This window comes from Rhopalosiphum maidis, chromosome 3 (genome assembly GCF_003676215.2).
Source record: "Rhopalosiphum maidis isolate BTI-1 chromosome 3, ASM367621v3, whole genome shotgun sequence".
NCBI lineage: Eukaryota > Metazoa > Arthropoda > Insecta > Hemiptera > Aphididae > Rhopalosiphum > Rhopalosiphum maidis.
In genome coordinates, this window is record NC_040879.1 from 24,898,238 (window position 1) to 24,910,505 (window position 12,268).

A 12,268-nucleotide genomic window follows, 5' to 3' on the forward strand; every position below is an offset into this window, starting at 1 on the left:
TGTATAAATAAGTTATAATATTATGTTGATATATTTTTTTGTATAATATCACAATTGAGTTGGAAAACCACGATAATATTATTTCCGCTTCAGTTAAATCGTTTACTGCACAATAATAACAAGGAAATTATATGAAATCATAACAATTCATCCGGTGGTAGTCAGAGCCTACATCTAATATATATATGTATGGGTTTATGATTTAATAAAGTGGGTTGAGTCCCTTACATAATAAAATAAAAGTGTATCTGCCGTTATCGTCGTCTTATGGTCCATAAGAGAAGAAATGAAGAGACTTGGAGGGCGGCATCTCCAATTGCATCATTGTAGCGATAGTTTCCAGCTTCATCTAAGCGTCTTTCGGTCTTTCCATAAGTTTTCTAGCATGCTCTTCAAACGTTGAAAAACCGGGTCTACAGAGCAGATAGTATATCTCTTATGATCAGAGGGCACCTAAAGCGAGTGTTTACGTCAGCACTCATTGCGTCTCATCTTTGGTATTGGAACAAAGTATTTATTTAACAGTGTCCAAATGATGCTGGAACAGTACACGCATTAAGCAAAGTAGGCTAATGATGAAGACAGTGCTGAAAACATCCATCGTAATTCGTAAGGCAAGTACTATAATATAGGTGCCTATACTAATAATATCTTGATGATTCAAATACGTACGAGAAAAATGTATCACCTCAAATTTGTAGAACAATCAATCAAAAAATTAATCATAATAATTAAAAAAATGTTTGGAAATTTTAAATTAATTTTTTTTTGTTAATTTTGTGATATCACGCTTTATTACACTTAATCATAATTCACTGTAATAATTGTAGTAGGTTTTGTTTAGCAGCTACGCGTATGATATATTCGCGGCATTTTTCGATTTACATCGTTAAATTTTGTATTCAACGTCAGCTTAGCACATTTACGGTTATTACTGCTTTTTAGATTTAATTCATGTTCATAATATAAGATATATAACTTATACACTTTTATAGTTATAAATAATTTACATAAAAAAGTACCTATATACATTACATACATAATATTTAGTATATAGATTATAGTGCCCTTCAAACATGTTATGAGCTCTTATGACATTAGAAAATACATTATTCAAACGTAATGATTTTGTAAGCCAACATTTAACCAATTTTATGATACCGACCATTGTACTTTAAAAATGTTTACGATGTACTTACCTAATATATTGGCATATACGTATCTTATTCTTGTACATTTTTGGTATTTTTTTAAATATGTATATATACAGTACACACTACACATGGAATAATAAAGGTAGGTACTATATATTATATAGCATATCTGCATATCAAGCGTATCTCAGATAAATCGATGTTTTTATGTGTTTATAACTTATTATGGTTTTTATTTTTTATTTAATTTTAGTTTTATATTTTTTCAGTTACTAAGCTACTTTATATAAAGCTGCTCACTAATATATGTGATGGGCGAAACCAGTAGTAGGTATAGATTTTATAATATTGCTTCTATCAATTAATACAAACATGTGTACACCATACATGACAATAAATATAGTGAGTTATAACTTATAGGTAATATTGTTTCCTGGTAGACATATGCCCTTTTATCCAGTATCAAGTAATAATAATATAAGTTAATAATTACTATAGTAATAACTAATATATATATATATATATATATATATATATATATATATGTATATGTATTATGTATTACGTATACTACTGTGAATACGAGTCATGCAGGAATAGATACAATATATATATAATAAAATAATTATAATATACATGCGTATTACGCAGGGTGTGGTGAAGAAAATTGAAATAAAGCATCCATCTAAAAATTACGAATAAAATTATTTTATAATAAACTTACACAACAATTATCAATTTATAATAATTATAGAATATTAATTATTATGGACATTAATAAATACGTGAAAAATTATAAAAATTAATATTTGTTTTCCCTCAAAATAAATATCTTATAACCTACGAATTTAATATTTTATACAGATCATCAATAGCATTCAAAAATAAAAAAGGTGAGCAAGTGGGTATCGCTTTTCTGTACAGTAGAGATGGAGAGTAGGTCACTAAAATGGATTTGTTAAATTTGAATGCAATGACAGGTATCATTGCATACGAAAAACAATTCTAAACGAAGATGATTTGTCAGTCTAGGATAATTAGTAGTATATATTATATTATTACCTATATTTAAATTGTAATTTATCGTTATTTTACTCGATTTTGTAAAAAAATTAATTTCATATATGTTCATAAAATTTTTTCTATATTGATGCTGGAGTTTTTTTTTATACAGTTATTCGAAGAAGAAGTTATGGAGAACCTTGTGTTGGGGGTTTTTTTTTCAACCTTAGATATAAATTACAAAAATTTTATGAATTTTAAACTTCAAAATTTCTTGCAATTTTCGTGATTTTGACATATTTATTAAACATTTGAACTTTTAATGCTTATAAACAAAAATTGTGACTAACGATTTTTGATTTTTTTTTTCTACAATAAAAACAACATAAAATAAACCTTGTATTAAATTTTAAAAATTTTTTTGAAAGCCAAATTTTTTTTATTAGCATTTGAAAGAAAAATAATTTAGAAAAATCGAAAATTTCAATGGTTTATAAGTTATAACAAGTTTAAACAAATTCTAAATATTTTGAAAATTTAATCGAAAATAGATAACGCAAATATAAATATTTTGTGAAAATCTTGAGTATTTATAATGATTCTTTTTTGAGTAACAGCAAGATCAAAAAATTGATTTTGTCAAATAGTGGTTATGCGTAAAAATTCCCGTTTTACCGTTACTTTTTCAAGGTTTTACCTGCCGTTTTTGAAAACTACTGAAAATTTTTTACTTTTGACCTTAACTAGTCTAGTGTGTACCAACTAAATTAAATTTCCTTTTCAAAGAGGGGCTGAAGTCAAAAATAAAGCACTATTACTTTTCCAAAACGTAATGACTGACACGAAAAATTTTTTAAAAAAACACATATCATTGTAAAATCAATACATTTTTCACTCCGTTCAAAATCTAAAATATAGTTCTTAAACGATTGATTTATTTTTCCTGATATGATTTTACAACTTAAATGTTCAAATGTATTATTTTAAATTAATATAATTAAAATAAAAAAATAAGGAAGTATATTATAATTTACAATTAGAACTATCTATTGAAATGCAAAAAATAAATAATGAAACACGAGCACTTTAGGTAGGTATATAGGTTATTTCATGTGTCTTGCAATTAAATGTTAAGGTTAAGAGATGAAATCGTTACAAATTAAAATATTTGTTAAATTTTCAGAAAAGGTTTTGAATGCGTCATGAAAATACCACTCAGCCATTCAGGGTCATTTAACTGCACGTTGTTGTATAAGAAAAAACAATCTTGTGATTTGTTGCAATATGCTGTAACATAGCTTTGCGCGTTGTTGAGCAATTATAAAATGCACTTTCGCATTTGAACGACGGTTAAAGGGCGAAGGTAATATTTTTCGATAGATAGTCTTCGTCATCAAGTACCATGTAAAATATACATGAACATAAAAGTTGTCCAATTATTATTATTATTATATATTATTATTATCATGTGCATTGATTACAGACAAATATTAGAGAGTTCAAATTAACTTAGTCATACTTATAGATAATAGATGAAAATAATAAGCAGTATATTAAACCATTTAAAATATAAAATGTTAAAACCAACATAAAGTTTGATTTATTGGCGATTTACTGATTTATTTACATATTTATAAAACTAGAATATGTATTATACATTTATACCTATTGTTACACACGCATAATACAGATTTGCTAATTGTTTCATATATTGCAGACTATATCCAAATTTGTGTATTTTATTTTACTTTCACCCACAATTTTCTTTATATTTTTACCAATTTTATCTACTTTCGTTTACTACCATAGTGCTTACTGCTTACCATAGAGATACTTTCACATTCATTTATAATTTAGCTTATACGATTTATTGATATCTATGGTTATAACTAGGTATGTTTAATATTCAAATTGATATCATAATCATATTTTTTACTAATTATGGACGTGCTGTGTTGTACTCAATTACCTACATTTCACTATAATTTCAAATAAAATACTTAAATTAAATATCACAAGTACTAAATATATATATTATGTAGTAAATATCATGGATAAAAACGTGTTTTTAACCTTGGACAATAGAATTATTTTTGGGCGATATTCAACTTACTACCATATACATGTATATTATGTGTGTTAGGGTATTTGTCGCGTGAATATCCTAAAAAAGTGCGAATTAATCAAGTTTTCATAACACGTTTGGTGTTTAGTTGAGATTGAAAAAAAAATTCTATTAGATAACCGCGTATGTAAGAAGTGTATGATGTTAAAAAAACAGGATTATCATTATTATTATTATTATGCAAAATATATATATATATAGGTGGTACCTACTGCTGTTGGCATAAACACGTCGTCGCTCATTACCCATACATCTTAGTGCCTGTATATCTATCTATAATCTATATATGCATATATATATATATATATAATACACGTGGTTGCCTACAAAAAGATATATTTTATTCTTTTAAGTTATCTCATACACAATAGCAGTGAGAAGGTAGTAGGTACGTTCATATAATAGTAGCAGCGGTACAATAACATTATAATATATAGCGGCGACGACAATATATCGGTCGGTTGCGCCCACGTGGTATGGGCCACAACGATTATGACGGTTGTCCAATATATAATAATAATGTTGTTATAATATGCATAATGTCTCATAATATGTTTAAATATATATATATATATTATGTATAAGTAGTATACGCCCGTGTATTGTGATAGCTAAAACACTATTGTAGAAATTCTAGTCTCGACTTGATATGGTGTTTTATATCCATGCGTACGGTCTCGTAGGTATTCATCAACACAATATTTGGTAGGTACCTACCTACACGTATTTACCTATAATGTAAAAAAATAACGCACGGGAGCTGTACGGCGATGTTTCGAAAACGAGAGAAATGAAGAAAGAATAAGAACGAAAGAAAGGAAGAAGGCATACAATTTTATTGTATGAAATTATTATTACTTATTGCTGTGGATTTTTTTTCACTTTTCAGTACACACTATATATATTATTATATTGTAATATGTGTGAGGACGCAGACGAGCATCGTCGTCACCGTTTGACACGATAAAGTGAAATAACACATGGCCTCCGACCTTGACAGGAAGATGACGAGCGAAATCTTACATCCCCGCGAGAACTTTTGACGCGACTCATCCAACAGACGATTGCTCAACGATCGCATTTCCATTTAATTCGATTCTCCCGTACACGACGAAACTAACTATACAATACCAGCTACGTATTATGCTGTTTGATGTAAATTTATTATAATATATACTCCGAATTGGGTGAAATTAATTAGACATACGCATATTATATAATACGTAATATTTATTGGATTTCAAAAAATGGGCTAGCCCGATATCCACCATAATAATATTATAAACACTGGAGTGTCTATTAAGAAATTTTACCTACTCTAATTTGCATTAAACAATAATCGTTTAAATTTTCGTAATGTGCATATATTTTGTATGGAGTTTTTTTTTGAATATTTACATATTTCTTAAATGTATTATTATAGAAGTTATTCAAATCAACTTTTGCAGACAAGTATTATTGTACGTATACCAACAACCTACTTACTGCTATGTCAGTATGTCACGTAATTCGCAATTGAAATTTATCAGTTTATTCAAGATTTTTATTGCATATCATTTACCAAAAAAAAATTGTAATTTAAATGATAATGTATTTACGTCACGTTCTGATTAGTACATATATACATATATATTTTACCTATATTTAATTCGATAGAAAATGGAAAAAACACTGTATTTTTTTCAAATTAATAACAACATTGATCTAGAAAGCATATTATTTATGCTACCTACCCACTAACTCACTCTATTTTATTATCTAAATTATAGAACACAATGAAATAATGAAATTACTAAAAGTACTTGAGCATATTATAGCGTAAATTGTAAAAGCATAAACAGCCTGTAGATACATTATTGAAGAGTACAAAATATGAAATTGAGGCAATCAGACGAAAAAAAATGTAAGTACATTTTGATGATTTTGTTTTGTAGATTCAAAGAATATAATATAAAAATTCACGTCATACGTAGTTGAAGATTATTTTTCATCACAAAAGTCAAGTGTTGAATTAAAAAAAGCATAAAATAAATGAAACTACCATGAACTCGTAATATCGAGTCTACACTTATAGCAGCTACTTCACTATAGCGTTTTACTCGTTTTAGCAAAGTATGATACTGTAAGATTATGTTAGAATATTTGGTCAATTTAATTCTAATTTTAAATTATAGAGGTATAAAATTGAATTAAAAATAATTTTAAATTGGCAAATTTGATGTATGGCCATATCAGATAAATGTTTAATATAATTGAACTTTATGGTTTATAATACTATCGTGTTCAGAATATTTTATACGATATACGAGTATAAGGACATAAGGTGTATCTCATACGTGATAAATGGTCATGTTCATCATGTACTCATGTCAATAAACTCTCCGAAATTAACACGTTTAAATCATACTACGTTTATATTATCTAGATATAATTATATAACCAATAAATATTTCTGGATTACTAATTATAATTTTTACGGAGTTACACTAATATGTTAAAACACCATTTTTCAAAATATATGGGGGTAATTTTTTTTTTTACACACAACCAAACTTCCAATTTAATATAAAAAAAGTATCTTTAGTTGCATCTTGAACATTATTTTTTTTTAAGAATTTTGTTGCCAAAAAATTCTAATTCTGTAGCATTATACTAAAGATTGACATGTTTCTTAAAATCTTATCAGAACGCACTGATGACGTACTATGATCCCCACATTATTTATATTTAATATTAACAAAAAAACGATACTTAGTTTTGGTTTTACTGTGTGTACAATAATATATTTTATATCACAATAATTAACGTTTTGTGGTGTTTTTATTCACGCAAAGAACCATTTAGACAGCTGTATATATTGTGTTTATACACATGCATACTTACACATAAACATTCGTGCGCACTGTAGGTAGTTTATGATCAATCGACTTTCGCCCGCGTCACCGAAAGTGACCGCCACGGCCCGCAGAGAAACGGCGCTCGGATTAACGGGGTTAACGTACGCTTTCTACGGGTTTTTGGGGCTTTCGGTCGGGTTAATCCACCGCCGCTGGGCCTATGTCTTGCTGTCAGATTGCTCCTAAGTGTCGGGCAACTAACTATAACAATACATTGATTATACCTACATATTATTATATTTATTAATAGAGTTATTCAACAAGTTTCAGTTTTTTTTTTTAAACACTATATTATAGTTTGGATTCAAAAATCATGGATATTAGTTCTAAGAAAATATTTACATACTTAGGGTTACATTGAAAAATGTTTGACTTATAAAAGTGAAAGTCTAAATGATTAAATGAAACCTTGATAAATATGAGTAAAGAGGGAAGTAGCAGGTACCAAAATAGTTTTAATCTCATACGACTCTCAACTGCAGTGTTTAATCTAATGTAAGTACCTACTTAATATAAATATGATATCAATAAATCATGGCAATAATTTACAATAATTAGAGTCTAATGTGTGTATGTTTATATATATATATATATATATATATGAATAATGTATTTATATATTATTGAAATTATTTATAAATCGATTATAAAATATAATTTTTAAGTATTGATTACAATTTTTATTTAATTCCATTAATGTCTATATCAGCGTTTACATTCCACATAATATATTTTAATAACAATTAAAAATATTATTATATCAAGTACCTAGTTAGTATTAATTTATAAATTAATTGTTGAGTTGGAATAATGCAGTTTCAAAATATAGTTTAGTTTTTAATTACTACCATGGCTCTTGATGACTAATTTGTTTTAATTGATTAAAATGGCTTATAGACTATAGTTATTAATGTATTATGGTATAATATATAGAATTACAGAATAGGTACAACAAACTAAACACACATTTGAACTGTTAAAAATATTTTGGTATAATAATATGAATAATACGTAATTATAACACTTTTAAGTTCTAACACACCAATAATATATGCTTATTATCATGCAGAATATAACTATACCGGCTTAGTAACCGCCAAGATGTTAAAAAAAATGATAACCTAATTAATAATAATTATGTTATGTTGGTTAAATATTATTCAAAAATTAATATTGTATTGTCTGTTTTTGCGAATCACGTAAGATTGTAAGAACATGTGTTTTAAAGTGTATATACGTTGGTGGTAGGTATGAGTATATCTATGATCTATCCCATTTAATATTTTACTAAAACTGCCGTATATGGCGTATCTATAGTTATACCTTGTAAAAAATAGTTGAGCCGTAGAGGTACGGGTGTATAATACTTAATTATGACCATTTATAAAAAGTAATTAAAAACTAATGAGAAAAAAACTTGGTTCTTTATTCATACCAATAAAATAAACAGTTAGGAAACATAAATGATAATTTGGGATTAGAGATTTCGGCAAAAATTTCTTTCCCATATTATCGACAATGACTTTTTGAGTGTTATACCATATTTAATATATTGAAATCATATAATAAAAATATGAGTGAAGTGTCTTGCAATGCGTATACCTATACCCTGGAGAAACAACGATAATATCACTGCGTAAAAATCAATTTCTAGGAAGCAAACAGTCTGCAAGTATAGCTCGCGGCGCAGTTGAGATTGGTCGGTGTAAAATAGTTAATAGACTAGATATACATAAAATATAAAAGGACTAATAAATCAAATAGACTCTATTTATTGTAAGATTATCATTGGTAGAAATTGGGTAGGTAAAATAATTATTGTATAGGTGTGGAGTAGCTTACAACTTAAAATATCTTTAAATAAGATAAAAAAAAGTTTATTTCTAGTAGCTAGACTCAAAAAATTTCGTAACGATAACCAAATAATCCACAAATTATCTTCTAAAATTTTTTTTTTATTATTATTAATTAATCCACGGCAACAAAGGCCATTGGATGGTTTTTATTCATTTGTAGGGGGGAGGAACGATAGATTGAAACACGTTAGTTTGTATGTGTGGCAAGGATTTGTCTCTAAAATCCCGAGTGGTCATCCATCCGGGAGCTAACAACACCGGCCGATATGTACACTCAAAGCGTTTCCGCAGTTGAGTGTACGATCGCACCACACTAAGCCATCAAAATTTTTTGTTCCCTTTATTATAAAGTATATAATAAACTGAAAAGTGATAAAGTCACTTAACCATTGACTCTAAAAGTATACTAAAACAGAATCCAATCAGTATAAAATAATAATACTCGTAAATCGATCCAGTATTCTATGATTTATATAGCTGTTTTAGTATAATATTCGTCAAACAACATGACATATTTTAGCCCGTTTAGGGAGTCCGCTGTTTTTGAATTATTTAAAAGCATCTCTATAAAGTATTGGTTAAGTATAAGGATTACCCCCCCACGTGAATATATTCTGGATCCGCGCCTGATTACCACCTATATAATGTAGTCGTGTTTTTCAATTAAACATATTTTATAATTCCTTATAGTGAAGTTAAACCTATAATATTATTGACTAAACGTGTACTATCGTTCACTCGGTGTTAAAATTTTTTTATGGAGCGTATACGAAAATAATGACTATATATACAGGTATATACATGACAATACGTCAATACACCTGTTCAATATATCTTATATTATAATATATTATATTTTATACTACACGTCTTGCACGATCTGTTGAAAACGAGAGTTAGCCAAGTGTGTTATTAAGGGGCAGACGAATCGATTTTGGGTTGCCTCGCGGGCATTATATGCTAATCTCACAATATATAAATAATATATATCTTATATATATTACTATTATTATTATTATTATTATATTATGTATGTATATGCTTATAGCGAAGGAGTACAATATACATATTGCATATGATATATATATATATAACAATATAATGGCGGCGTGTGCACGTTTGACGCGGAGAATTATACAAAAACACAACCCGCCAGTCACCACATCACCGGCCGCCCTCCGTCGTACATTAAACGTAAATATATTATTATTTATTATAATATACCTACCTCTACCTACCCACCAACCTATAAAATGCTATTCGGTTTTCGGACGCGCACGAATATAAGTGCTGGTCGTCGCGTCGTCCGGAGACGATTTGTGTGGTAATTTATTTTTCCCGCAATATCGCGCGCATATCTCGACCGTGCACGAAATCCACCGCCACGCCGTCGAGTGGGCGCCACGATCCGGGAGGCGACGTCGGCGGCACGCAAGCACGCGTTGCGAAGACCGGTCGAACGCGAGCGCTCCTCTTACCCTCGACAATAATAACAAAAATAATAATAATAATAAAAGTATATATATATATATACATATATTATTATACGAATCCGATGACATGCGGAGAGCTGCTTACAACGAGGTAGGTACAGCCCGTTAGAGAGAACGTGTTGTGCGAGTTTTCACTTTCTCTTATTTTATTCACAGTGTATATGTGTACAATGAATGTATTGTACAATGTAATGTGTTGAATGTATAGCTACACGAGCGAGTATATACTCATACAGGTGGGTAGGTGTAATCGTTGTCTCTATATTTTTCACTCTATCTCTATTTCTCTATATACTACTCGTTGCACTTGTTTATATATTATCTTTTACTAATTTGAACACTCCTATCCGATCATTGTCGTGCATAGGTTTTGGTTGATTGAATGTGAAACACTCGATGGCCACAACAAGCGCGGTGCCTTTATTAAATATAATTGGAACTATAGAGGCGAAGGCGCGATTTCTTTAGAGTTTAGAAACTACGCTGAAAAGCTTATATTTGACAATATAAGTATGTTGATTCCAGTGTAAATGATGTGCGATGTAAAATAAATAAAAAACGCAATATTAACCCTTAAAAGTAAGATAATGATACCTATTATATGTAGGCATGTGAGATGTTAAATACATTTTGAGTAGTTTAAATTTTGCAGTTCAGATACTGCAACCAGAAAGGAATATTTCGAAGATATATTTTAAAAAGTAATAACACTGATAACAAAGATTCTTGTTAATTACTACGCCAAACATTTTTTTTTATATTATCGAGTGTCAGGTAAAAAAAAATATTTTTCTAAAATGTTTTAGGTAAATATATATATACTAAAACATATGAAAAATGTTTTAATACTATAATATCAAGCGCTTTATCGAAATTTTTATTTAAAGAACTCATTGTTCAAGCATTTTTATTTATTTAAATTATTTAATTTTTTTCTGTTTCTTATTGTGTCTTTACTCTTTTAATGGTTTCGACCTTCAATACCAGCCCAACATTTTTCCATCATTCATCTCAATATTCATACTCTCCATTGTATGTGTGATGTGTTTGATTCTATTGCTTTGACTTCTTTACTATTTACACTTTAGGTTTGACCTACCTAGGAGTTTTTTTTCCAATCGGACCATTATTAATAATCTAGTGTTTATCAATAAGTCCTTTTTTCTCAAAGCGTAAATTTGATCCACGATAATAGTCTTCTTTCGAAATTTATTTTGTTATGGTCATTAAAACAAGTTCTGTTCTTCAGCTAAATATTGTGACGTTTTCTCCATTCTCCAGTGTCTGAGTCGATATATGCTGCATAAATTCTTATAATTTCTCTTTCGAACACCATACAGTCTTGTTTTTACAGTCTTTCTCGTCTTCTCGGCAGCCATCATGTCCAGACTAGTATCAAACTTGTGGCGGTATCAGTCATGTTCAGCCTTTTTTTATAAGATTCTTGAACTAAACATAATATTTGACATTTGCTTCTAGAACATAATATCATAATTATTAATAAAACCTATTTCTTATTTGTATCCTATAGTATGCACTTCCATCATTAAGTCATTGTCTTGTGTTATTATACTGTAGGTATTTTAAACGAAAAACACTATTAAAATTAAACTGAAGTATGATTTAATACCTACATAATATTTATCAAAGTTTTATGTTTTAGAATTTATTATAAGGATTATAATTTATAAGAACTAATAAATATAAATTATTAATTATTATAATTCATAGGTAATTACGC